At 34.6% G+C, this 26372-nt stretch overlaps 1 long non-coding RNA gene across 1 annotated transcript in view; it reads left to right on the forward strand.

Moving 5' to 3' along the window:
• Positions 1-2453: 2453 nt before the first annotated feature.
• Positions 2454-26372, forward strand: part of LOC144242497 (uncharacterized) — a 67297-nt gene continuing 43378 nt past the window's right edge. Inside the window, exons 1-2 of the long non-coding RNA XR_013338358.1 lie at positions 2454-2540; positions 3457-3570. This is a non-coding gene — a long non-coding RNA (uncharacterized LOC144242497). The remainder of the gene's footprint in view (positions 2541-3456; positions 3571-26372) is intronic.

The raw sequence follows: 26372 nt of genomic DNA on the forward strand, positions 1-26372 counted from the left end.
TTGCATTAGACCTTGTCTTAAGAGTCCTTGTAAGGGTTCTAGCAATGCTGCACTGGTCTGAAATAATTTGCACCTTCTATCAGTTATAAAACTAACTTCAGAGAGTGATGATAGTACTGGAAGAAATGGTCTACAGTCATGGTTTCATAGCAACAATAGCAATATGAAAGATAAATATATTTTAAGAAAGGTGACTCAAACGTGTCTCAAAATTTTTTCACTTCAACATGCATTGCAAACATGCAAGAAAAGTAAAATGAGAGGGATCACTAAATTAAAAAAAATATTTAGGAAAAGGTCAGATGAGCACCTGTCCAATTGCTATTGGACAATGTTGTATAAGAAGCTTACACTCCATAGTGAATACTAGATTTAAAAAGAATAAATACACAATTGAAATGGAGCTTATTTGATGGAATATGTTAAATATTTTACATAGTATAAAATGCAGCTTCACAATAAAGAATTAAATAGTGGCACACAAATTGCATTATTCTTGTATCAGGTCATGGGTTTTTTTTCCCTGAACAAAAATGTGATAAAGATCTTTTCTTTGGAATATATGGTTCCCAATCATATAACTGTTCTCAGCTTCTAGAATGCTGTGGGCTTTATTATTAAGACATTCTTATTTCAATCTAAGCCTGAAGTTTTAAGATAGTCTGTTATTGGTTGATAATTTCTTATACCAAATCTATATTGTGTGTTTGCTTTCTCATTTTTTTAATGTTTATTTTTGAGAGAGGGAGAGAGTGTGTGAGCTGGGAAGCACAGAGATATCAGGAGACAGAGGATCTGAAGTGGGCGCTGCCCTGACAGCAGAGAGCCTAATGAGGGGTTTGAACTCCCCAACCATGAGATTATGATCTTAGCTGAAGTCAGATGCTTAACAGACGGAGCTACCACCCAGGTGCCCCTTATGCTTTTTATTTGTTTGCTTGTTTTTGGTTTTAGAAAATATAATCTTGCTTGTAAAGTAAATTTTATTTGTTTGTGAGGTTATGAGGGAGATGTAGGTGTTTTGTTTTCCTTTGGGGTGTTACAGAGTTGTACATGAACATGAGGGATCTATGCTATTCTTTAGTTCATGGTTTAATTAAGTAATCTTCGAAATAACATATATACTCCTAGAAGTCCATAAAGTCTTCCCAACATCTAAGTGCAGCCAGCTAGTTTTGAAAAAAAAAAAATCCATATCCTCCATTACCGTATATGCTTTTTCCCAAAACTACATTAGAATTTTCCCTTAGTTAAGGATTTTTTTTTGGCTCCTACTATATTAAACCAGAAATGTTAATCAATGTTGGCTAACTTACAGTGCAGCAAAAAACAAACAAGCAAACAAAAAACAAAAATATTCTGAAACAAAACAAACAAAAAAACCCTGAAAACCAAAAATATCCAAAAACCAAAATTCCACCCAAATTTTAGTGCCTTACAACAACAACAAAAATTTGGTACTCATTGTTGCATATTGGATGCTGATTAGCTACATCTGAGCTCTAGGCTGAAGACTAACTTTAAACAGTTTTAAAGTGTCTTCTTATTCCTTGGATCCAGATTAAAAGACTAGCACTTATTTGGGACGTGGCAGGGGAGGTGGGGGGAAGAATTAAAAAAGCTGTTGGAAGTACATGATAGCTCAACGTTTCTGTGTGATCCTGTCAAAAGTCACCTTTACTTATATTTCACTGGCCAAAGAAGATTCATGCTAGAGCCTGAAAATGGGGCATATAGATGCTCTTCTTCTACATGGAGATTTATGATTCACATGGAAACTGGTAGGGGTGTGTCATCCTGTTATAGGAGACAGTAATCAGAAGTCAATACCCTTATTCATCCCAAATTTCACTGTACAGTGCCCCACAACATAAAAGTTTCCCAAGAACCAAATGGTATTTCAAAGCTTGATATTTGCATTAGGAAGCATCCTTAATTAATTACTGAAATTATTCTGGTTCTATAGATTTTTTGGTTTTGCCTCTCATTATATTCCTATTTGTTGGCACATGTTGGGATGTTCTGAATTCAAAACAAAAATGATAGTTTTGGCACAGGATTTAAATTTTAAAAATTTAACTAAAACACTTTCCAGATATAGGGTAATTTTCATGATAAAAGTTTTAAATAGGATAACGTTTCAAATCCATTGTGAGACATGCAATAAGATAATTCAAATTTATTTTCATAAATTATTTTGTGACATAGCCTATTATATTTGAATTTTCATCCTATTTTATCTGATAAAATGTTTAAGATTTCTAACTCATGTTAACACAAAACTAAATATATTAAGATCCATGATAAAAGTTTCAAATGTCAACTTACTAATGTATAAAGTAGTATGTAATCTTTTAAAGTTCTTATAAGGAATGGCATAATCAGTTAAGCTCTGTGCCTTTCATTCTCATCTCTTCACTTTTATACCCTCTCCTGTGATGCAGGGAGTGAGGGACTACAAACTTCATCTCTCCTTAGTTGGCTGACTTCTCACTGAGTTCTGCCAAAAAGAATCAAGAGGAAGGCTTCAAGACACGGAGGTAGAGTACTTACTTGTGTTTTCTTCTTTTGTGCCACTTTGGTAGTAGTTCCTTTTTCCCCCCTCAACAGTAGTTGATTTTAGTTTCCAAATTCTAAATATATTGTTATAGCTGCTCTTACAGTGGATTCTAGATCTAACGAGTTATCTCGAGAACCTGGAATTGCTTTCACAGTACTTATTTAATTAACTTAAACTTAGATTAACAATGATTGATATGTTATAGAAAATTCAAAAGCAGAAAGAATATCTTTGGAAGAAGAAATGGTGGAGTGCATGTATCCTGTGTGACCTGCATACCATTCTCCATTATATCCCTAATAGTGCCTAGAAGACACTCCATTCACTAAGATATTAATGACTGCATTAGTGAAGGGAATACCAGAAAACTTGAAGATTTCTGGGGTGGTGGGCTCCAGTAGGCTGGAAATGACTATGAGAAATGCCGCCATTAAAATGGCTTAAACCATGGAGCTCCTGGGTGGCTCAGTCAGTTAAGCGTCTGACTTAGGCTCAGGTTATGATCTCATGGTTTGTTGGTTTGAGCCCCGCGTCTGGCTCTGTGCTGACAGCTAGTTCAGAGCCTGGAGCCTGTTTTGGATTCTGTCTCTCCCTCTCTCTCTGACTCTCCCCTGCTCACCCTGTCTCTCTCTCTCAAAAAAAAAAAAAAAAATTAGAAAATGGCTTAAACCTATTTTAGTAGCCATGATACAATTTTGGAATAGTGGGGGTTTATTGTTAGTACTTAACTCTTAAAGGTAAGGTGTCACAATTACCATAATATGCAGCAGGAACACAGATCAGGATGTTTGGATCTATTGGGACTCTTGCTAGTGGTTACTGGTTAATTGCATAAAATGTCTCTGAGAGTAAACAGATTATCAGCTTACTAAAACATTCTTCCATCTCTGTAACAGAAAAAACTCCAGGTCCAGTTCCAGAAACTTAACTTGAATTATCAAAGGAAAGTCACAGTCCATCACCATGTTTTCATTCCTGCCACTTGATGGAATGGAGTTTTCTATTAAAAGGTAATTGAATTCCCTGAAAGTTTCAGATTCTATTACATGAATGCAGTGTTTTCTTTGAACTACTAAAGAATATATGGTACAATATTTTATAGTATGAGTCTAGAAAACAAATAATTAACAGGGGATTGGTAATTTTTACTATTATTCTTTATGATTCCCTCAAAATTTTTATGTTTCCTGCTTCATAAGTTTGGGATTTGGTGAACTTGAGATATTAGCTCCCAAGGGAGTAATCTGTGGTTCCATGAAATTGAATACTTTACTAACAACTGCCTTTATTTTCACAGACAAATAGGAGTATTATTATATTTTTGTGGTGATTTCAAGGGAAATTGGGTTTCTACTCTAGGATGGTGATAGGGAGACCTTTTTTGTTTGTTTATTGTGTTTTAAACACAGGTGATTCTCTGGGATAAATCTTAGTTTCTTTATGTCAAGTAGTAATAGTTAAAGGGAAACCACAACAACCAAAAAAAAGACCTGCAGAGGAGTGTAATTCTGAGTTACCCAAACAAGTACAAATCCCCAACCACCGAGACTGTGGCTAAGGATAAAGGAAGCATGGAATGAAATACAAAATGAAGCAACAAAGTAATAGACATACAAGGGTAGTTATAGAATTATAACATTTATGCTTATTGTTTCCCCTACTTCTTAAATGTGTGTGTGTGTGTGAATTTCATTTCCTTTTTTCATCCCTATATTGTTTTACATAATTATTTTTTACAATTTAGTCATTAAGTTAAGGAATTGGCATCCAATTTGAGGAGTGATTAATATCACCCAAATGTGAGTAACTTGCTGATTGAAATGTAGGAATTATCTTCCTTCGGGAAGGAGTGAAAAATATTTTTATATATAAGAATATATAAACCCTTTAGAGAGGTCTGTGTGATAAAACTTGAACTTTGAGACAACACGGAGCATGAAACTGAGATCTTCTGCCTACAACCATGTGTATGAGTCATCTTATATGGGGTTCTTCCAGCCCTAGGCAAGCCTTCAGATACATTTAGACCCAGCCAACACTGACCTTCAGAAACTGTGGGGTAAAATAAACATTTGCACTATTTTATAATGCAAATATGGGGATAATTTGGTACACAACAACAAAATACGTAGCATGCTTTCTGTCTTGCAAAATTGAATTTTAATTGTCAGAGTATGTCCAGTAAGATAAATATTGCAATAATGTATATAGAATTTGTTGCAATAATGCCTGGAGCATGAGAATATAAAGTGATTATGTTTAAGTTATATATGTCTTTATGGCTCTCCACATTTAGGAAGTTTTTAGACTGGTGGATCCAAAGAAATGGGACCTTCTGAAATACCTGATTACTTCAATAATGTTATTAAGAACATTAAACATGTATCATTTCTCTCTCTCTGAAATTTCATTTAGTAACGATTTGTATCTCTTTATTTAAGCAATGAAAATGTAGCTGAAGTTTTTTAAAATGATTATATTAGGGAAGAAAAAAGTCTTCTAGGAACATATGGTGCTCTAGGGCTTGATATCTTCCTACTGTTAGATTTGTACTTTTTTATCTAGTCTCTACCTTTTGACAAATCTTCATCTCAGTATTATATTGCTTTGTTATTGAAACTCTGAATGCATCACTCTTCTCAGCTCCTCAATTTTTAAATTCCTTTCTATTCCTTAAGTCCATATCCAAGATGCACTTGAACTTAGTTGGTTCTTTGAAAAATAACTTTCCTTCATTGTGAGGAACAACACCAATTTTTTTTTTCTTTCAACTTAAATGTCCTGGTTTGTAAACCAAAGGTTTTAGATGTACACCTTTGCTTTTCTAGTCTTTTCTAGAAATTGTTACCAGCCTTGGTCACTTAGCTGTAAGTCATTACTGAAATTCCAACAAAAAGGAAAGAGAAAGGTGCTTTAATAACTGGACTGATCAGAAGAATTTTGATGACTGGAACAGAATTTTAAAAAGAAAAAGGTTTTCACCTTGTTTAATCTTGTTATGAGTACTATGACATGCTCTGTACCTACTTCCTCTGTAGGCCTACACACGGAAGTGTTATGATTAATTTCTTGTGCATAACTATGTATGAGCAAAGGCTAATTTATGTGGATATGTGCTCCCCTTTTACTATATTTTAATTTTGCTATAATTATATAGCTATAATTACTAACTTCACCCATTTATTCAGTAGGTATTTACCGAGTTAAACCACATCGCCAATAACACGGACAATAATGTGTTAGATCATGAAAAAAAAATATATTGAAGGAGCTTGCATTTCAGTAAAAGGAATAAGGTATCTGTCCTAATAACTACTGGCATTACCAGTGTTGGGGAGGAAAAATTTCCATTTACCCTTTATATTTCTTCCAGCTGATCTAAAAAATTATATTGACATAGACTGGGGCTTTAAAAGTGAGAAGAGCAATTCACAGGGCAATAAGTTGAGCAGATAGATAATTGTCCTGCCATACAGGTGAGTCACTCAGATAAAATTTATCTATGGTAATAATTCTTACTCTGGGAAAGACACCCAATTTAGATTGCTCTAGGTAGTTAAGAGAGGGGCAAAAGTTTCTCTAGAGCCTGCAGAATCTTGATTGCTTTCAGCTCAAAATAGTCCACATGCCTTGACTTTGTAATAGCTATTTGGAAAATAACATCTATTTGTATAAATTAAATTAAAATGGAAACATTTTAAAGTATGAAATTATTTTATGAACTTTAAAATTTTATTTTATGATACTTTCTTTTCACTGACTTCAAATAAAATTTTTGAAGTGCAGTTTGGTGGCTATAGTTAATACTGTGTTGTATACTTGCAGTTTAAGAGAGTAAATCTTTTTTTAAAAATATTTTTTCATGTTTTATTTATTTCTGAGAGAAAGAGAGACAGCGAGAGCAGGGGAGGGTCAGAGAGAGAGGGAGACACAGAATCTGAAACAGGCTCCAGGCTCTGAGCTAGCTGTCAGCACAGAGCCCAACTGTGGGGCTTGAACCCACAAACCATGAGATCATGACCCAAGGCGAAGTCAGACACTTAATGACTGAGCCACCCAGGTGCCCCTAAGAGAGTAAATCTTAAGTGTTAACCACTCTTTATGAACAAACAGGCAAATGAAAGCAAACATAACTTTGTGAGGTGACGAATATTCTAACTAGCTTTTTATGTTAAACAAATATATGTTTCTATCAGGCACCCTTTATTTTAATTCCTCAACTTAAATAAATATAATTAAATATATTTAATTATATAAATATAATTAAAAGCAATAAAAAAGGTAAACCAGAAATTCTAAGTTCTTGAAAAAGAAAATGAAATATTTCACGAGGACACTTCATGTTAAGAAAAGGAAGTTGAATTTTTCAGCACATGTCCAGAGGATAACTAAGAAGATGGAAATTGAGTTTATAACGATATGACATCCAGGGCTCAGTTCCAGCCTGAGCATTCCTCAAAGGATTTGGTGGGATTGCTAGAGGTAAAGCACTCTTTGACACGTGCCAAAGGTTTGCATATTACATGCATGAGAGAAGAGAAAAAAGGCTGCAATCACTCAAGTCAAATTCCAACTGCTTCTCTACTTGGCTTAGGTACATTGAGAATAAATATCAAATAAATCGTGTCTCTCCTTCACAGCAAGTGGTAAGACTGATATTTCCTGCTCAGATGCAAGGCTGGCCCTATGAAAAGCTGTATGAAACTCTCTGGGTGGAGTGATTTGTGGAATATCAGACACTTTTAGGTGGCCAAATACCTTATCTTGAAATGTGTGTGTTTGTGGGGGCATGGTTGCCCAGTGCCCACCTTTAACATTGGAAGCCTTTTGATTAAAGCAGTACATGTGTCTATTTCAAATAGAAACCTTACAAAGTTTCAGAAATCTGACAATATCTATATTGCATAGTGTAAATCATGTACTGCGAAAGTACATTTTCATAGCTTTTGAGGGGAAAATCTTGGCAATAAGCTCCAAAATTTCAAATGAAAATAGAATTGTATGTAATAAGTTGGCTTCAAGGTTTTCATAACGGGACTGCTCTTGTGCACATTGTAAAAATGGAATGTACCAATATTTATTGTTTAAAATCCAAGAAAACTATGAACAACCTAAATGTAGTAGAAAACTGGTAAAAAGACAGGTTAAATGAATTAATACAAAAGTATATAATGAAGCAATTGAAAGCAAAACAAAACAGTACATCCACATATGCTACTAAAAAAGATTGCCAAGACAAATTATTAAGTGATATGAAAAATACAAGGAACAGAAAACATAGTTAATTTTTTCTGTATAAATGTACTTGCAGACATTCATTTATATATATATTTAATTATAGCTAATTGTCTAACTTGGTATATTTCACATGTACATAGAAATTGCTGAATAGATCCACAGGAAAATATTCTCAGTGGCTACATATGAGTCGTTCAGATCATTAATTTTACATTTCAATTTGGGCCATTTCTCTATTATATGATTAGTAGTTTCTAGTAGTAAAAACTCCTCCTCCCCACTCTTCTTTTTCTAATTTAATTTTTTTCCTTTTTCAAGATTTTATTTGAATTCCAGTTAGTTAACATACAATGTAATATTAATTTCAAGTGTATAATTTAGTGATTCATCACTCACTTACAACATCCAGTGCTCGTCACAATTGCCCTTTTTATATCTGTCACCCATTTAACCCATCCTTCTGTTCACCTCTCTCCAGCAACCCTCGGTTTGTGGTTTGTTCTCTGTAGTTAAGAGTCTGTGTTTTAACTGGTTTTCCTCTCTCTTTTTTTCCCCTATAGTCATTTGTTTTGTTTATTAAATTCCACATGGGAGTGATATCATGTGGTATTTGTCATTCTTTGACTGACTTATTTCACTTAGGATAGTACTATCTCCATCCACATCATTGCAAATGGCAAAATTTCATTCTTTTTTATGGCTGAGTAATACTCCACTGCATATATATTCTTTGAGCTATTAGAACTAATCCTATTATGCCTGTTATCCTTGTTTGCAACAAAAATATAAGAAGCCCACAATTCCCTGGTCACCACTCACTTCTTATATTCTCATCTCCAAAGACTTTTTACATCTCCTAATCTGCCCCATCTTTCATTTCTTTCCAAGTAATAAAATACTTTAACTGCCCCTGAAATTTATAGTCCACTATCAGTAAAACTGTCTTTATCTTCCCCAAATTGTTCCTTCACTCTGTCACCCAAACTGAAACTTGTTCTCTTATCAGGACTGTTTCCACTGTGCCTTTGTTGCATGATGGCTAGATGACTGATCCCTTTCCTCCTTGTTTCTCAGAGTCATTTCGAAATAATTATTCTTACCACCTTCTTAACGCACTCAGGTCTAACTCTCTTCTCATCAGCTAATATCTACATGGTCTTCCCTAGGTGCTATCTTCTATGGATGACTCATTTGTTCTTTAACGTTTTAGTGCCTATCTTACTGCTTCTCTGAGCACTACTCCTGTCTGACCAGTGGTGATTTTCATATTCATTTAGATAATCATTGTAACACTCTAATATGTAATGTTTCCCTTCTTGTTCTTCATCACCTATCTACCACCCCATCTCAATCGCTCCCATACTTTGCCATGGAAAGTGACTGAGACCTTGGATCATTCTCCTTCACTCTTTAATTCCACCTCTTAACTTTCCAACACACTCTCAGTACTTTGATGGTCCTTGGTCCCCATTGCTCTATATAATTTATTGAGTTTGACTCACCTGATTGCTTCTACTCACCTCTGATGGTCATTTCTTTATTTACTCATATTGGATCCCTTGGTTTTTTCTTACAGTCATTTCCTTGCTACCTTAAAGTTCCCTGCTCCTTTCTCACTTCATTATGCTAACTTGAATTCATTGCACCCACCTCCCTCAGTGGAACAGTAGGGCTGCTTAGCAGTCTCATGCTATTCTCTAGACCATTCACTTGTTCACTGAAATCGACTTCTCCTCTTTCATTAAACTTCCAATATCTCTTTCTGTATCCTTACTCCTAAATATCTTGTTTTTCTTTCTTATTTTCAAGTAAATAGAACCAAGCAGAAATTATTAGCATTCTGCCACTGTGTAACTATCAATGATCATCTGTACCCATACAGAATGCCCTCTGTCCTTTAAAGATAAAAAATATGATTCAATTCCTCTACCTGGGCATTATATTTAGGTTTGCCTGGACAGATTCAGTTGTTTTCAAGTGGGTCGTGGTTTGAATAATAATTACATCTGTGATATTGTGGTTTATAATAAATATATATTGGGTCTTCACTCCCATTTCTGGCACAGAGCTCTTAAATCCCTTGGAGTTTCCTAATCAGTGAGCCTATAAAAGTGTCTTTTGTTATGTTAATGAGGTAACTTTTGGACTGCAACTAAGGACTTGGAGATTAAGTTCAATCAACTGCCAACCACCAATGAGTTAATCAACTGTGCCTATGTAGAGAACCTCTATAAAAATCCAAAGGGATGGGTTTTGGAAAACTTCCAGGTTGGTGAAGAGGTGAAAATTTGGGGAGAGTGGCAGTCTTCGAGAAAGCATAGAAGCTCTGCACCCTTTCCCTGTATCTTGCTATGCATCTCTTCCATCTGTTTTTTTCTGAGTCATATCCTTTCATAATAAACTGCTAACCTAGTAAGTAAAATGTTTCTCTGAGCTCTATGAGCTACTCTAGAAAATTAATCAAAGCCAAGGAGAGGGGTTGGGGAGCCTCTGATCTATAGCTAACAGGTCAGAAGCAATAGGTGATAGCCTGGACTTGTGATTGGCATCTGAAGATGGGGAGTAGGCAGTGTCATAGGACTGAAACCTCACCTGTGGTATCTGATGCTTCAACTCTCATTGCTCTTAAACTTATTCTAGCTATGCTTTGTTTTTACCACTTTGCCCAAGTATTGATTTTTACATTGCCGCATTCAAAGATCACTTCTTAGGCCATATATTACTGGACCTATTGGCATCATTTGAGAGGCTGAACACTTTTCTCTTCTTGAAACCTACTCTTTATTCATCACTGAGGACCCAAGTATTCTATTTTTTTTTCCCCATCTCATTGGCTTCTGTGTTTCAATTTCCTTTGATTGTTCCTATATCTTTCTCTGATAACTAAATATTGGTGTGCACTAATATTAGACTTTTTGAATCCCTGTTTAGACAATGTGGTAAATTGATTACAAAATCCTCTCATTTATTCCCCAAGATAACCATCTGCATCTGCAATGTGATGCTGTGGCTGTTGCCATCAAAAGGTGGGGTCTATTTCTTAATCCCTTTAGTCTGGGCTGTCTTTAAGAGAGAGAAACATATATAATATTATGCCTGTTCTGAGTCTAAGCCTCAAGGAACTTTGAACACTTCCACTTTTTTGGGAGGAACACTATGACCATGATTTTTAACAAAGCTGGTTTAGCTTGATAGATTAAAAAAAATCATGGTTCAATTATATCTGCTGTCCCAGATGAATGCCAGTAATTGTTTGATACACAAAAGGAGCCAACTTAAAAGAGCTTGTTTCTGGTCAATCTTAGCCTGGTGACCACAGGCTAAGAAACAAACACATCCAAGATGAAATGAGTCTGTTTAGATCAGCAGAACTGCCTAAATGACCTACAGACACGAGAATAATAATGGATATGTATTTTTAAAGCCAACTGATTACTACCAGATGTTCTAACTACTCATATGTGAAGGCAAAGAGAAACTGTTAGACTCCTAGAAACTAGAGAAAAATTAATCTGCCTGCATCATTGGTATGTTACAGCCATCAGATAACTAGAGAGTTCTTTGTTCTGCCAGATTCTAAGGCTTATTCTTTTAACCAGAAATGCGAAAGAAGGAATGAAGTAGGGTTTGGTGCCACTGGAGATTGAAGCTTAAATAAGATTTAAAGACCTTGTGAACTGAAACTGAGAGATCTCATCCTTTTCAATTCATTGTTTACCTTGTAGAGAGCTCAGGGACTTTGTAAGAAAAGGGAAAAACTATAAAAGTTATGTCAATAAGTAGAAAGTGAGGAGGAAAATAGAAGTTATCTGAATATTAGTTTTAAAAGAAATAAGTGATTATAAAAGAAATGGGGAACTGCAACAGGTTATTGCAATAAAGAATAGATTTGGGACATTCTCCCCTTCTATATTTTTTTTTTAAATACACTTCTATACTAGAATTGTTTTTTTTTTTTAAATGTTTATTTATTTGAGAGAGAGAGAGAGCAGGAGCAGGGGAGGAGTAAAGAGAGAGAAGGAGACACAGAATCTGAAACAGGCTCCAGGCTCAGAGCTCTCAGCACAGAGCCCAACGCAGGGCTCCAACTCAGGGAAGTTGAGATCATGACCTAGGCTGAAGTCAGCCACTTAACTAAGCCACCCAGGTGCCCCTATACTAGAACTGTTTTAATCCTTTTGCTGGCATCTACAGAAAAATAAATGTTTTCATAGTTATTAGATGAGTTTCTAACCAGGTGAGTTTGCTTTAATTTCTTTTAAACTATCTTTTTCTATTTTTATATAAAATATAAGAATTGGTATCTCTAAGTAACCCCATTACATAATATATTTGCATCATACTTAATGAATAAATAGTGTTTGCATATTATTAGTTTACCTCCAGGAGAAAGCATTGCCCTGTAGCAAGAAATCTTGAAGTTTTTAAGAAGGATAGAGGATGGAGAAAAATCTAGAGGTTGGATCATTTTGGGGTCCAGAATTTGTGCTCTACTGGGGGCAGACATTAAAAAACAGGGTATCTGGTACCTGATTAAGTCACACACACACACACACACACACACACACACACACACACACAGAATAGATTGAGTTCATATACAGCAGTGATTCAAAATTTATAGTACAAGCAGTGATTTTTTGTTCTTTCTCTTAAAATTGAATGTAGACCTCCCAGTAGCAACAAGCACATCTAGCAACCAGATATGAGTTTTATAATATCATTTCCCAATAAAGGAAATCAAGAGTTCCTGGATGATTCTGGGACTGGGAAAGGAAATACTCAACATGTAGCTTCTTGTGTGTCAGGAAGTAAGGAAGTACACACACACACACACACACACACACAACGCATTGATATGAGTATGTTAACGGGACATAGGAACCAATGAAGCAGCTATAAGCTGCTGGAAGAATTTGAGCAAAATAAATAAATAAATAAATAAAATAGTATGGGCTTATAACCCAAAGTATAAGTAAATATTAATGAGTTCATTCTGATATAAATAATTGATAGGGTAGATAGATATATTAAAAATAATAAATAAATAAAATCCCACACAGAACTCCAAATAATTAATGTAGATACTCCCTTCTCAAGAATGTAAAACCTTCCATAAGTGTCAGCTCCTCATAGAGACTTTTTCCAAACAGTAAAGTATAAAACTGGATGAAAAGTTAGAGTGAGTAAATATGACAAACAACCTGAGGTGATGAAGATTAATGTCAACATTGGCAAGTCATGTTGGTAGAACTTACTCTTGACATGATCCTATGAACATGGTGTTTTATATGACATTTCTCCAGGCTAATCATGAGAGAAACATCAGACAATCTCAAATTGAGGGACATTCTAGACATTATCTGATCGATACTTCTCAAAACTGTCAAGGTAATCAAAAATATGTAAACTCTGAGAAACTGTCACAACCAAGAGGAACCTAAGCATAGCTGAATGCTAAATCTAGTGAGGAACGCTGACTAGGAGTCTGGAACAGAGAAATAGCATTAGATAAAAAATAAGGAAATGTGAATAAAGTATTGGTTTTAGTTCACAAGAATGTGTCAGAATTGGTTACTTGTGTGTGACAGATGTACCATACTAAAGTAACATGTTAAAACTAGGGAAAACTGGATCTGCTGCACATGAGAAGCCCTGTACTGTCTTTACAACTTCCAGCAAATTTAAGACTGTTCAAAAAATGTTATTAAAATTGTGAAAATTAAATGTGGGGCTCAATTATACATGAAAGAGTTAAAAATAAGTTAGCTTTGTGTAGAGTGAAAACATTGGGCTTGCTACTCAGCTTGCATAGGTTTCTACACATTGTGTAAATCCCTCTCAGTGGCCTGAAGACTCTTCCATGTTATACCAAAGCCTCATAGAACACGATTTTTTTTAATGGTTATTTTATTCTAGAGAGAGAGAGAGAGGACACAAGCAGGGGAGAGGCAGAAAGAGAGGGAAACAGTGAATCCAAAGTGGGCTCAGCACTTACAGCAGAGAGAACAAAGTGGGGCTCAAACTTGCAAACAGCAAGATCATGACCTGAGCTGAAGTCAGATGTTTAACCACCTGAGCCACCCAGGTGCCCCCAGAGAACACTATAAAGAATCTGCAGACCTAAGAATAGGATTACTCTTAAGATTCATGAAATGAGTAATAATGTCTATATTTTTGTAGGAGAAAAATTATGAATTTTAGTACTTGTTTTTATTTCCTCCACAACATAGACTAACATATGTGGCGCTGTACTGGCACAGAGAAACAGCCTAGTTATTGAGAGGCAGCTTTGCTAATTTGTATAATTTTATAACACTACATTATGTGCTTGTGCACAGGAAAAGGAGAGAGTGATAAGTGGAGAGAGAGAAATGAGATGTTATTTCATAGAATTTCATCACTTCTGGTTAATATTTTCATTATTTGTTCTAAGAAACTGTAGATATGATTTATGATCCTCTCATTCCCCCAAATAATAAGACCATATACATTGCTTCTATCATTTAGAGGAACATAAGTCAAATATAGCACTGAAAGCATCTATATTGGAACACTCTATCTTTTAAGATGTTGCAAATAGTTCTCCTATTTCTATTTTAGTCGTGAGGATTATTCTTCCCTCTGTAGGGTATACTGTACCATTAAAGATGCATATTTCTCTTTTAGGGAGGATGACAAGATAGAGTTTGGGTAGCTAGGAAAAAACTTGAATTGGATATTTTTCTAAATCTAGTGTGGGCTGGCTTTATAAAAGTACATCAGTAAATGATATCCATGAAGAGAATTTGGTTTCCTGATGAAACGGAAGTGTGATAGAACATTAGCAAAGGCATTTTGGGATCATCATTGGTTTTGGTAGTTTTGTGAGTTGAGAGAGAGCTACTGAAAGCTGTGGTCTGCAATTTGATATGATGTTTTGCCATTCCATCTAGGAATAAACTCAGTCTTTTCTGACTGCTTTAGCACTGATATGTTCATTTAAATTTAAGATGTTCTGAAATTGAACAAGCATATAAATGGCAGCAAAATCCAGCCATAAAAAAAATGAATTCCCTGGCTAACATAAATGAAGCAACTGTGACATCTGAAGGGAACATATGTCCTGAGATCATTGATGACTTTCGCTTCAAAATGCTGATTTTTCAGTACCACGATAAATCTACCTGTAATGACGTATCACCTACATGGTGTTTCCAGAGCTTTATCCTTTATGTTAGGTTAGTTTCCATCATCTTTCTTTTAGTAAAATGGATCATCAAAAGACCAACTCAAAGAGAAATAAAAAGAACACTTGAAGCTAATATTTTCATGGGTTTTAAAAACAGGATTAGATTTTAATCACTTTTCATTTGATCAAAGAGTATTTGGTACACTTTGAAGGGAAGTATATTATTATAGTATCCATCAGATTTGATTCACAGCTTCATTATGACAAAAATGAAAGAAGAGCTCTCCTTTCATTGTGCATTGGATGTGTTTAATGAAATAAGCATGGATTATGCACACATATAAACTTAATTTAAAATATCTAATCACTGTTCTTTGGTAAATTGATGCCATCCATTATGGGAGAAATTGAAATAAATAATTTAATTATAAATGAAATAAATTTGCAGTAGTATTAAAACTTCTGTGAATATTTTTAATCATGTTCATGTCTCTTACATATAGGTGATAATAATATCTCTGACAATGATTTATCACAGTATTTTTCTTAGAGAATCACTTAAATAATAAATGTGTTAATTGTAACAATCACTTTTTATTTTATAACTTAAAACTCAGACACTGACTCTTAAGACAGATTGTTAAATATAAATCTACTTGGGGTCTTAGGCAACCCCTATAAAGGTAGGTACATTAAAATAGAAAAAAAAAAACTAGTTTAGGGGCACCTGTGTGGCTCAGTTGGTTAAGCGTCCTACTTGGGCTCAGGTCATGATCTCACGGTTCGTGGGTTTGAGCCCCACATTGGGTCCTGTGCTGACAGCTAGCTCAGAGCCTGGAGCCTGTTTCAGATTCTGTATCTCCCTCTCTCTTTGATCCTCCCTTGCTCTCGCTGTCTCTCTCTCTCTCTCAGAAATAAATAAAACATTAATTTTTTAAAAAAGGAAAAAAACTAGTTTAATACCCAAAGATACCTAAAAATAAAAAAAATTATATTTCAAATGTTTTGTCTCCTCTGTAAATACTTAAACATTTTAACTGACAACTCCATGAAGACTTATTTTAATCTAATTTTATTTTTATTTTTTTAATGTTTATTTATTTTTGAGAACCAGTGAGAGACAGAGCACAATGAAGGGAGGAGAAGAGAGAGAGGGAGACACAGAACCCGAATCAGGCTCCAGGCTCTGAGCTGTCACCACAGACCCTGACATGGGGCTCGAACCCACAGACATGAGATCATGACCTGAGCTGAAGTCGGATGTTCAACCGACTGAGCCACCCAGGTGCCCCGTTTTAATCTAGTTTTAATTATTTCTTATACTGTGATAAATGTCATGATACACACACACACACACACACACACACACTTTAAAAAGTGAAATAGAAACTCTGAGAGGTGTGTGTATATTAAGTCATAAACTCATCTCATTAGAAACACTTGGATATTTGTGGTCTTATTGAAATATTTTAAGCTATTAATTGAGAGAAGCCGAGATACTAGAATCTACTAACCATTGGATTACCAGTGATGGCATATTTTGGAGATTTTGCCTCAGTAAATAATGTATGGTTGGGATTATTTTGTCTCAGTGTATAATTTTTCTCTATTGCTTTATTTTTGAGAAGGAGAGATTATTCTTTTCCTTTTTTTTTTTTTTTTCCAAGTGCTGATAANCCCACTGTTTCATGATCTCTTTAGACATAAGTAATTCAGAATGAATTTGATAATAACTAGAAAGTAAAATGTTATCTTTTTGCTTTGCTCATTTAATTTATTGAAAGGAGGGCTGGCTTGTTTATTATGATTATTTAACTTGACTTTTCTTACTACCTTAAAACTTTTTAAAGTGATTTAAAAAATTTTTCATAATCCCATCTTTCTAATTTATTCTTTATTCACATGTAGGTATAATTTTTGTTGTGAGGTTGCTTTTTAGGGTCTTCTTATCCTCATTTGTGAGTTCTGTACATTACTAACAGAGTAATAAACTGTATATAGTCTTGTTAATTCTACAGATATGGTTATTTTTTCTACCTCCTCTACTACCACACACAATGAAATAAAACCATGTATTAATAGATAAAATGTCTTATAGGCAGTTTATTAATAATCTTAAAAGCAGATAATTGAGATAAAATAATGGTCAAGAACAGAGTTATAACCAGGCACAAATGATAAATATTGTCAAGGATATGAATAAACTGGAGTCCTCTTACATTCCTTTTTAAAATGTAAAATAGTGCAACTACTCTGAAAAACAATTTGGAAATTCCTCAAAGCATAAAACATTTATTATATGACCTGGCAATTCTACTCCTAAGAGTACACAAGTAAACAAAAACATATCTCCACAAATAGACTTACACAGACATGCTCATCATAGTAAAAAAAATTGAAAAAAGCTCAAATGCCCATCAATTGATAAGTCATTAAACAAAATGTGGTATTTTAAACAATGTTGTATACATTTGGTAATGGAAAGGATTAGGTACTGATGCAGTCTCCTAGTCCGAGCTGAGCTTGGCCAGCCATGGATTAACTTCAGAAATATTATACTAACTGAAAAAGTCACAGAGGAGCACCTGTTTTACAATTCCATTTAAATGAATTGTGTAGAACAGACAAATCTATAGGTAGGAAATAAATTAATGTTTGTCTAAGGCTGGTGGAGGGGCAGGAGGCTAGGGGAAATAATTAGAATGAATGCTAACATCTAAGAGACTTCTTTCTAAGTTGATAATGTGCTAAAATTAGACTATGTGGTCTGTGGTTGCACAGTATTTTGTAGTTGCGCCGTGGATGTTGGGATCCATCTCCTACCCAAAATTAGTTTGTATATGGAGACCTATGATGCCACACACACCAGAAGGGTAGGAAAAGGGTTATTAGCCACATTATGAACTCTCTAGGGAGGGCAGAACAAATGCAAGCATGTCAAGGTGACAAAAGTGCAGAGACAAGTGATTTTGGGTTTCACTGTGGCCAGGTGGTGGGTTCTTACTTACGGGGCAAGGTTTCCGTGGCTTGAACTCCGAACTAGTGTCAAGGAAGGAAGGGTAAGCGCTTTCCTGTTGCCTTGCCTACATGTAAGACTAGAGTGGAAAGGAGTGGGAGGAATGGGGTAGGATTTGAAAGCTTTTAGGTTAAACATCCAAAGTTGAGTTTTCCTTTTTATTACACACAACTCTGTAAATATACTAAAAACTATTGAGTTGTACATTTTAAATGGGTGGATTTTATGGATGTATATTTCAACAAAGCTATTTAAATTAAAAAATGGGCAAATACAACATTTTGGGTAAGATATGGAACAAACAGAAATCTCAGATATTGCTGATGGGGATATAAAATAATAAAACCACTTTGTAAAACGTTTTGGAAAGATTCTTTTAGCTTTAAACATCAACTTATCATTTGAGCATGCAATCAACTCTTAGGTGTTTTATTCTGAGTTATAAAAAGATATATGTATTAAAAACATATACAAGGGGGCACCTGGATGGCTCAGTCAGTTAAGCACAGGTCATTTTCTCATGATTTGGTATGTGAGTTTGAACCCCTGCATTGGACTGGCTGGTGTCAGCATGGAGCCCACTTCAGATCCTATCGCCCTCTCTCTCTCTGTCCCTCCCCCACTTGTGCTTTTTTCCCTCTCTCCCTCAAAAATAAATGAACATTAAAACAATTTTAAAAACTTATATAGGTATTTCATAGATTCAACAAAAGAATGGATGCACAAATTGTGGTATATGTACACAGTGGAACAAAATACTGCTATCTGCATCAACATGGATGAATTTTGGAGACATTATGTTGTGTGAAAGAAGCTAGACACACATTATATGATTCCATTTTATTACATTCCTGAACTGGCAAAACTGATCCTTAGTGAAAATAATTAGGAGAATGGTTGCCTGTGTTGGGAGGAATGAACCATTTAGGGCCACAAGGGAAATTTTTCGATTGATAGAAATGTTCTGTAACTATCTAGGACTTCAGGTTAAGTAATTGTATTAATTTGTCAAAACAGTTTAGACGTGTAAATTCCAATGTCCATCAGCTTTATCTCAAAAAAGACTATAAAATAGTAATAAATAAAGGAATTTGGGGGCACCTGGGTGACTCAGTTGAGTGTCTAACTTCAGCTCAGGTCATGATTTCATGGTTCATGGATTCAAGTCCCACATCAGACTCAGTGCTGACAGCTCAGAGCCTGGAGCCTGCTTCAGATTCTGTGCCTCCTTCTCTCAATGCTCCTCCCCTGCTCTCACTCTCTCTCTCTCTTCCTCTCTCAAAAATGAATAAATGTTAAAAAAAAAAAACTTAAAAAAAAAGGAACTGGGATAGGAATTGATGAATTCAAGAGTATTGAGTTATTGGAGCTAGGAGATGGGTACATGAGGTTTATTATACTATTTGGTTTTCTTTGTTTATACTTAAATTTCCCATAACCAAAAGTTTTTCCAGAGTTTCATGGGCAAGGATATTGCCATAACAGTGCTTGAGAGAACCTGGAGGTCTCTACAAAGGAAAATGATATGGCAGACCAATGCTCTTTTACTGAGAATGTATTATTCAGGCCAGTGAATTAGAAGCTTTATTGTTGTGATAGAAAGCTGCATACAAGATTGCATCCAATGAGGAGAAGTCATTTAGATAATACTAAGAGAATGTATATCAAGAGTGATTAATGTACTTGAAAAGGGGGTTTATTTATTTTTGAGAGAGAAAGATCAAGCGGGGAAGGTGCAGGGTGGGGGGAAGAAGAGGAACCAAAGTAAGCTCTATGCTGACAACAGGGAGCCCCATGTGGGGCTCAGACTCACGGACTGTGAGATCATGTTCTGAGCCAAACTCGGTCACTCAACCAACTGAGCCACTCAGGTGCCTTTTACCTTTGTACATGTTTTAAAGGATCTATTTAATATATTGTGCTATTTCTAATTGTGTAAAGTTGTGAAATATATAGCATTTCTGTTTTTATTTTGATAGACTATTTTTTGTACTATAGACTTAAAATATCAAATATTTTACTCATGTGTGTATACACCAAGTCATGCCTTTAGGCATTGGCACAAAGTCATGATATCTTCCTTTGCTCAATTATTTTTAAAGTCATAGTTTAAGTGCATTATTCAGGACCATAACACAAACTTGGTACATACGTAAAGCTTGTTCTGAATTTCTAATTCCCAGGTCAACGCTGTGCTAAAATGCATATTCCGTTTTTTCCATCATAGAAGGTAATGACCACATTTGAAAAGTCAATTATTATCCCTCACAGTAAGATATAAAGGTATTGGTTCAGATATTTACCTTTTAAAACTTCAGAGAAGTTTTTTTTAATATTTAAGAGTTCATATGTTTTCTTTAGAAATCACATAAATATCTATTGACTACAGTGTATAAGTAAATATGTTTTCTGTAGTTTAAAGTAGGTGTTTTGTGCAACTGCATGTATATTATTTTTCTTATCGTACTTTATTTTTGAAGGATCAGTGGTCAATGAAGAATATAAGATGAAAAGAGTTTATTATTTATAGACTTGGACATAACCTTCAGTTCATCGTCAGATAGCTAATTTAAAAAATCAGTGAAAATTTCCATATCTTTTCATTACAAGCAGATTGATAAGTTGATTCAAAACAATGCTAGGCCTTAAAGCCATAACACATGCAGGTCAGATGGCATAGTTGATTTAAAAAATAATTTTTTTTTTTTATTTATTTCTAGGAGAGAGAGAGAGAGAGAGAGAGAGAGCATGAGCAGGGGAGGGTGAGAGAGAGAGGAAGTCACAGACTGAAACAGGCTCCAGGCTCTGAGCTGGCAGTCAGCACAGAGCCCGACGCGGGGCTCGAACCCACGAACCGCGGGATCATGACCTAAGCAAAAGTCGGACGCTTAACCGACTAAGCCACCCAGGCGCCCCCAGACGGCATAGTTGAATTACTGAATTGCGACAGAGTTTGAACCACAATATTTGGAAATAGAGTCTTCAGAATTCAGTTATAAATAATGGAAAATAAGGTTGTGTTTCAAATATAAAGGACAAAGATAAGAGAGCTAGTGCATTGGACATGCTCCAAATACAACAGATATGATTTTGTCTTAAAAAACTGCTCTTAATTTTACTTGCCATCCATTCTCACCTTATTTTTATTCTTCACGTGTCACTCTCAGTGGTCCTGCTTCAGTAGCCTGACAGCTGCCAGTGCATAATGATAAATCAAGTTGAACCTTCACATGGATTTTGGGAAACTACTCTCAGTTTCTCTACCACAATGGCTGCTCCTTCTCAATTTTCTTTGCTGATTTTGCTTCATCACTTTGGGGCATTTTAGGATTCAGACCTCTGATACTTTCTTCTCTGTCTTCATCTAGACTTTTGTTGTTTCTATCCAGTCTTTGGCTTTGAATATCATCTTTGTGCTGATGAATCAAAAATTAAATCTACTTTTTCCTTGAACTTCAGATGTGTGTACACCTGCCTAGTTGACATCTCTATTTTGATGTCTACTTACATGTCTCTAACTTAACAAATGTCCACCAGACCTTTTTATATTTCCTACCACCAAATATGCTTCTCCACATTTTTACCTACCACAGAGAAGGTATACTTCATCTCTCTAGTTACTTAGAATAAGCAATTGGGAGCCATCTAAGATTTGTCTTTCTCTCTCATGTCTCACATTCAATCTGTCTACTATTGACGTCACCTTTAAGATATCCCCCAATTCTGAAACTTTATTATTTACTACTCCTCCCTCTAACATCTTGACCCAAGCCACTATTATTTCTTGCTTGGAATACAGCAATAGTTTCCTAATTTACTTTCTTTCCCTAAATTATTTCTTCTGTTTCCAGCAATGCATTCCTAGTACAGAAGCAGGAAAGAACCTTTAAAATTTTAAGCCAATGATGTCACATCTGTGCTCACATCTCTCTAATGACATACCATTTCACTCAAGGTAAAAGCCAACACCCTTAAAATGTCCTTCGAGTTCTATAATGTATGGACCCTCATTACTTCCATGACCTCAGGTTCTATTTCTCTCACCATTTTTCACAGGATTGAAACCACACTGAATTATTTCAAGTTCTGTGATTATGACATTTTTCACCTCCTTTACATTTCCACTTTACCAGAAATGCTGTTTTACATCCCTTTGTCTTTAAGTTTTTCATGTCTCTGTTCAAATATCACCTTATAATTGAAATTTTTCTCTTACACTCTATGTAAAAATGTAACTCTTTCTCAATATTGTCAAGATGTCAGTTCTTCCAACTTGATCTATAGATTCAATGCAATCTCAATCAAACTCCTAGCAAGTTATTTTATGGATATTGACAAACTGATTCTAAGTTATATGGAGAGGTAAAAGAGCTAGAATAGCCAATGCAGTATTAAAGAACAAATTTGGACTGATGCTAACTGACTTCAAGACTTACTATAAAGCCACAGTAATCAAGACAATGTGTATTGGTGAAAGGACAGATAAATAGATCAATGAAACAGAATAGGGAGCCCAGAAACAGACTTTCATAAATATAGTCAAATCGTCTTTGACAAAGGACCAAAGATGATACAATGGAGCGAAGATCGTTTCTTCAACAAATGGCACTGCAACAAGTAGACATCCATATTAAAAAAAAAAAAAAGACTAAATGTAGGCTTTAAACCTTCAGAAAAATTAGCTTAAAATGGATAATTGGCTTAAATGTAAAATAGAAAGCTATAAAGCTCCTAGAAGTTAATAGAAAAGGAAACATAAATGACTTTGGGTATAGTGATGCCTACAGCATCAAAAATATGACTCAAGAAAAAATTGACAAGCTGGGCTTCATTAAATAAAAATTTATTGTCTGAAACAGATGGTGTCAAGAGAATGAAAAGACAAGCCACTGATTGAGAAAAGATATTTTTGAAAGTCACATCTGATAAATGATTGTTATCCAAAATATACAAAGAACACCTAAAATTCAACAAGGAAACAAACAACCTGATTGAGAAATGAGTCAAAGATCTCAACACAAACTTAGCCAAAGAAGATATACAGATGACAAATAAGCATACAAAAAGTAGAGCAGGTAACATGATATCATATGTTATCAGGGAAATGTAAATTAGATGTAAATGTAAATTAAATTAAATTAATTAAATGTAAATTAAAGCAACAATGAGATACCATTACACATCTATTACAATGGTCAAAATCTGGAACACAGCATAGAAAAAGTGAAATACAAACTCTCACATATTTCTGGTGGGAATACAAAATGGTACCACCACTTTGGAAGATAGTTTAGTGGTTTCTTATAAAACCAAGCATACTGGTACTACAATCCAGAGAATGTGCCACTTGGTATTTATTTACTCAAGGAATTGAAATTTATGTCAACAAAAGTCTGCACATGGATGTTTATAATAGATTTTCTCATAACTGCCAAAACTTGGAAGCAATGAACATGTTCTTCAGCAGGTGAATGAATAAATAAACTATGGTACATCAGACCGAGGAAAGTTATTCAACACTAAAGAAAACAAACAAACAATAAAGAGTTAGCAAGCCAAGAAAAGATCAATGGTTACCATATTTCTCAAGTCTTTCTAATGTTAACCTTATTTCTTGAAAGATAGGGATATCTTTTTGTTCTTTTCTTCTCATACATTACAGAATTATGATAACATGATGATTCACATTTGAGTAAAATAAAAAATTTTGAGCTAATTAGTCAATAATGTGATTGTGCAGATAGTACAGATATATATGTGTGTATGTATTTAAAACAGAGCTTTGGGGCACCTGAGTGGCTCAGTCAGTTAAGCCTCCAACTTTTGTTGTCAGCCTAGGTCATGATCTCAGGGTTTCTGAGTTTGAGCCCTGCATCGCGCTCCATGCTGACTGTGAGGATCTTGCTTAGGATTCTCTCTCTCTTCTTCTCTCTCTGCCTGTTCCCTGTTTGTTCTCTCTCTCAAAATAAATATATAAATAAATAACCTTAAAAATACCAAAAAAAAAAAAAATAGAACTTTGTACTAATCACAGCTCTTTCACTTAACCTCTTTGAACCTCAGTTGTCTTATTGTCCTAAATGAAGATAATAACACTTGCATTGCAAGTCTATTGTGAGATGCATTCATTTTCTAATACTGTGTAACAAATTACCACAAATTTAGTGTCTTAAAGTGACACAAGTTTGTTATCTCACAGTTTCTGTGGGTCAGAAGTCTGATCATGGTATAATGTCTTATGATGGTTTCTCCTTTTGTTTCTCACTCAACTGACATCAAAGTATTGGCTGGACTTGAGATTCTCATCTAGATCTCTGGTTCCTCTTTTCAATCAGGTTGTTGGCAGAATCTACTTCCTTTTGGTTGTAGGACTGAAGTGTCTTTTTTATTATCGGCTGTCAGCTGGGGTTCACTCTCAGCTCCTAGAAGTTACCCTCCCCCCTAGCTGCATGTTCCTCTTCTTAGGCAATTTATTTATTTATTTATTTATTTATTTATTTATTTATTTAATGGATGCAAACGTAGATTTTATTTTTTTAACTGTCAAACAGGATTCTTAGGCAATTTAAAACATGGCTGTTTGTTTTCACCTAGTTCAACAATAGATTGGGTATTGCTTCTTGTCTTGTTAAGGGCTCACNTTCCATGAAGAACTAAAAAAAAAAAAACCAAAACAAAAACAAAGTCAAGTGTCTAGGAAACTTAGTTGCATCTGCAAAATTAATTTACTGTGTAATGTAATATAACCATATGCAAAAGTCTCACTCCAGTCACTGAGCTTATCTTGGAATTCTGCCTACTCCATGAGAATTAAAATAATTATTGTATATGAAGCCTTTACCCTTGACTTGTATACTCTAAGTGCTCAGTAAGGGAGCTCTGTTATTTGTTTCCTTGTTTTTAACTTCCAAATATTTAATGTGTTCATACTTTTGGGAGTAGCTTGCACTTTTATGATATTGATAATTCAGAAAAATTACTGATTACACAGACCACATAAAAATATTTTTGGGTCTTGAATTAAAAAAGACATTGATAAAATGTATGAAATACCTGTTCAATTTTACCTCTATTTTAACTGACTATTTCTTCACTTGAGCAATTTGCCCATTATGTTCCCTAGAGGACTGTGAAAATTGTACTTGTGAGATGTTGCAAAAGGAAACTTCCATGGCCTTCAAGTACAAACTACATTATTTATTATCAGATCAATGTTCTGGCAGTGTTGCTTGTAAGTAGATATACTGATTTAATCTTAAGATCAGTCAGGTGAGCTGAATTTTGCCTTGGGCTATAGGATAAGAAATGCATCTTACTTTGCTAGTACATTTGAAGTCAAGCTCATTGAAGAAAATAATCAGATTTATAGCAATTGTTAACAATATTACTCTGCTTCTTTGGCCAGTGTAATTGAACAAAAACTACATTTTTAATTGAAATTATTCTCATATGTATCTACCATAAAATTTTGGCAAAGATATGATTCCCCAGGTAAAGATGAAAATTATTAATTCAACTTATAAACTAGTCCTTTTATTCATCTCTACATAGCTTTCATTGAAGTATATTTTTATAATTGTTCTATTTTAGTGTTAGTTATTGATGATCTCTTACCATGCCTCATTTATAAATTAATCTTAATTATAGATGTGTACTATATAGGAAAGTATAGCATATATAGGGTTTAGTACTAATTATAGGAAAAACATAGGAAAAATATAGCAAATATAGGGTTCATTACTAACTGGTTTTAGGGATCTACTGGGGATTCTGGTATGTGTTCTCTGTAGAGAAGGATATTCTGTATATAGAATATTAGTTAATTAGTTAGCTTATTTAAATACTTTTTTTAATTTGAGTATAGTTGACATACAATTTTATATGTGTCACTTGTACAATATAGTGATTCCATTCCACAAGTTTTGCATCACTGTGCTCACCACAAGTGTAGCTGTATCTGTTCCCATACCACACTTTTACAGTATTATTGACTATATTTCTTATGCTGTGCCATTAATTCCATTCATTCTGTAACTGGAATCTTGTATCTCCAACTTTCCTCCACCCATTGTGGCACCCACTGTGCCCATCCCCTCTATCTTTCTTCTCTCTGGCAACCATCAGTTGGTTTTCTGTATTTATAGGTCTGATTCTACTTTTTGTTTGAATAAACTAGTTCTTAGTGCTGTATCTATGAATATAAAAATCCCCTAATACATAGTTTCCCTCATGAGATATTCAGCTTTTTAATTAATATAGCAAATTGTTGAACATCATTAACTTATTTACATTGGATAATAAATTATAACTTCATAAAAGAGTTGTGATTAATGTTGACAAGCTATCATTCAGACATTTCGGATATAAAATAGATTACAAAGGAAATG

The sequence above is a fragment of the Crocuta crocuta genome, unplaced genomic scaffold (assembly GCF_008692635.1).
Source record: "Crocuta crocuta isolate KB4526 unplaced genomic scaffold, BGI_CrCroc_1.0 scaffold629, whole genome shotgun sequence".
Classification (NCBI taxonomy): domain Eukaryota; kingdom Metazoa; phylum Chordata; class Mammalia; order Carnivora; family Hyaenidae; genus Crocuta; species Crocuta crocuta.